Source organism: Macadamia integrifolia, chromosome 3, assembly GCF_013358625.1.
Source record: "Macadamia integrifolia cultivar HAES 741 chromosome 3, SCU_Mint_v3, whole genome shotgun sequence".
NCBI classification, from domain to species: domain Eukaryota; kingdom Viridiplantae; phylum Streptophyta; class Magnoliopsida; order Proteales; family Proteaceae; genus Macadamia; species Macadamia integrifolia.
In genome coordinates, this window is record NC_056559.1 from 28672689 (window position 1) to 28676572 (window position 3884).

The following is a 3884-nucleotide window of genomic DNA, read 5'->3' on the forward strand; positions in this document are numbered from 1 at the left end:
GCTGTATCCTCTCTTTGTTGCATGTGCTGAGATAGCATCTAACAAAGAGCTTCCCAGTTGTTATGAATTCAAGGCTTTTGCCTTCTATGATCCTTAGCTTGCAACAGAAAAAATTTTCAAGGCCAGCCATATTGATTGAGAGAGAGAGAGAGAGAGAGAGAGAGAGAGAGAGAGAGAAAGAGTTGTTCACTTGTTTGTGAACTGTGTGAAGAATTTCTTCGAAATTGGCCGAGAAAAGATTGTTTAGATGTTTGTGATCGATCTGTGAAGAAGGTGTTTGGAGGGTGGTGTTTTATATATAGTAGATGTCTCCGTGATGAAGGAAATTGCTAGCCCAATTGCTCAAATCTTTGTTTTGTTTTGTTTTGTTTGTTTTGTTTGTTTTTTGTTTTTTGTTTTTGCTTTTTCATAGGTGAATCAGGTGGTGTATGGAATCTAGGGATGAGTCATGGCTGTTAAAGATTCACTTAAAAAAAACCTTTGAGACCCAGAAAGATTATAGTCTACATTTGCTTAACATCTCTGTTCTCTCATTAGAAACCACCACAGAGAGAGAGAGAGAGAGAGAGAGAGAGAGAGAGAGAGAGAGAGAGGGGGGGGGATGGGGGGATGGATCATGGCTGTTCAGTTTCAGGATAAGGATTGAATTTAAAAATACTTTATGATATCGATCTAATTTGGTCGGTTCCACCGATCTGATATTCATTCCTAGAATCCTGACCTAATGTAGAGAACCGATTCTCGGGCTTTTAGGCTATGTTTGGATGTCAAGGAAAAAATTCAAAAAAATTGAATTTGAGAAGAGACATAGGAACACAAATCAATCTTTGGATTATGGTGATGAATGAGGATTGATCTAATGTTTTTAACTTCAGCAAAAAAAAAAAAAAAAAAGATTAAGTAGATGAATGAGGATCTAATGTTTCTAACTTTAGGTTATGGTGATCGTGAATGAAGGAAAACTTTCTCCTAATAGAAAAATATCTAGACATAAACAAATGGAAAAAGGAAGCTGTGGTACATGTTTGCTTGCTTAATATCTATTTCATGAATATATCTTCATTTGTCACACTAAGATCACCTCTATCTCTTACTAGAAAAGAAAAATCATCTCTCTCTACTTGTGGATTTTATCAAATAATAAATACATTAATCTTGCATGTTTAAAGTTTTTTTTCCCTGAAATTTATCATTAATTTTTATTCTACGATCGTCTCTTTCTACTTATTGATTTCCAAATTATAAATACACTGCATGATTCAGGTTGTTTCCTTGTTTTAATATTGGAAGTTATAGAATTACAGTCGTTGTTGTTTAGGTCTTATATCATATACTTGACATCTCTTTCCGCTTATTGCCTCATAGGCACCATCTGATTGTTTATCTGATCTGTTGCACCACTCCTAAATCAATAAGGAGTTAGATTGGGAGTCAATCAATTCCATTTTGAATCGACTAATTCCTTTTGTCTGATTCCAATTCTGTAAACCATGGATATGTCACATGTGAAATTTAATTTCCCATCTCCATTATGTGGCATACTGTATATAGGATTTCCCACTTAGTTTTCAAGTGAATTTCACTTTTTGAGACAATTTCTAAAATATTATGTGAACATAAAATTTTTTCGACCTAAAAATTAATGCATGACTAAATCATGACATGGGCAATATATCTGCAAGTCTTTGTTCTTACATAATTTCAAGTGAATTGATTTTTTTTCAAACAAATTTAAAATATTATATTAACATGTATAGACTTCATATAGATTGAAATTAATTCATAACTAAATCATGATATGGATAATATATCCACAAATCCTAGTTCTTAACCAGCTTCAAGTGAATTTGATTTTTAGAAACACTTTTAAAATATTATATTAACATGTATGTGCGGCCTGAAAATTCATTGATGACTTGATCATGACATGGACAATATATCCAAAAGTCCTTGTTCTTAAACAGTTTCAAATGAATTTGAATTCTTGAGACAATTTTTTGAAATATTATATTAATATGTATAGATTTCATACAGACTAAAAATTAATTAATGACTAGATCATGACAGAGACAAGATATCCATAAAATTTAAACATGAGAATTAATACTACATAGCTATGGGAAACAAGTTGTCCAATTATATTTTTCCCTTTAATTATTGGACATCTACCACTTTAATTAACTTTCTTAAAAGTTGGATATTCTTAGTTGTTACTATATTCGATTTCTTATTCTATCATATGGTGAGCTCCAATGGGACTACGACTTATTCTATCAACTGGTGAAATTTATTTGTTAGAACGTGAAGAATGCATGATTGTTAAGTTACATTGCTCTTTTAACAGTGGAGTGGAATTCAACTATATATTATCGTAAATGTTACTAACAATTTCTTGTAAGGAGTTGACAATCTTATTAGTCTCTCTAGGAATATAAAGAAAAGAGCTAATACGTATTAAAATATGATGACAAATATAAAATATTCTCTATTACCAAATGAACTGTGAAAGGAATGTTTAATATTGGGTTATAGCTTAATAATTTGAGAAAGGAATAAATAATTAAGAAAGTAGACACAACAAATTGTAAGCGTAGGGTAGTTAGAGTGGCATGAGCAGTTTTATTGCAAAAGAGTAGAGTAAGATATGAGTCCACCTTCCAATATCATAACAATCTCGATCTCATCCACTTAGGATGTAATGGAGAGCAAAATATACACCTTGGTAGTCCACCTTTTCGGCCGTGCAGGCTTCTTGAATCATGCGTGTGCACCTAATCGATTAAAGCAAAGTCTTTTTTTTTTTTTTTTAAAGAAAATGTTTATAAGGTTATAAAACTTGGATGCGATCAGGAGATCTGTCAAAGTCGATGCCATTTTAATATCATACCAGAATAGCTTGGATTGGATTGTATCGGATAGATTTATTTATTATTATTTTTTTTTAAATCAAATTCTATTACAATTTTACCGTTGAACCATTCATGTGGATCGGAATAAGAAAGGTCAGGATTAGGGATTGTTCAGGGCCAATACCATTCTAATTTGGCCATTACTGACCGTTTTGTTTCATTTTTAAGTACCAGCTGGCTGCTGTTGATGCTTTAACATACTATAAGACCGCACTCCCGGATAGTGAAGTCTTCTTCCCCCCCTCTTTTTTTAGTAAGGCACATTACTTATTAAAGTATGTACTACTAGGCTACGTGGCCTACACGCTGGTTAGCGTAACAGGGGCATCAAATGAGGGTTGTATTTTTTATTTCTTGATGGATTTTTTTGGGAAGCTATTTTACAAGGGGATAGGGTGTTCATTTTGCCCTGTCCGGGTGTGCGTCTAGGCACCTAGCCTTCTTTTTCCTTCATATAGCTCAATTTTTTTTCTTATGTAAAATGAGAAGGATCGCGTTTTCCTAAGGCCACAATGAATGAGAATCACCTTGGCCCATTACGACCCCAAACAATATGATGGAGAGAGAGGTCCCATGTGGACCGTCCCATCGTTCAGCCACATGTGATTGTCCAAAAGTGAATGCATATATGCCAAAACAACAATAGAAGTATGAAAAAACAAAAGGCTTTCTTCAATCATCAGAGTACTAAATATTTTTGAGAAATAGAAAGTTGTCCGTTTGCATGGGCCTGCACCAGACGTAGGGGCACATGAAATTATCACCTCATCCACTATGAGATATAAATCCCATTTATGTTGATGCCCCTACTCAAAACTCTCATTGGCCCTCGTGTTGTTGCACGAGCCAAGCGACCAGGCTTATGGGGACAGAAAACACTACCTGGTTGCATGGTCTCTGCACCAATGCGAGGGTCAATGAAAGTGTGCACCGAGGCATCTAGCATAGAAGGGTGAAATGGTCATTTTCTCATCT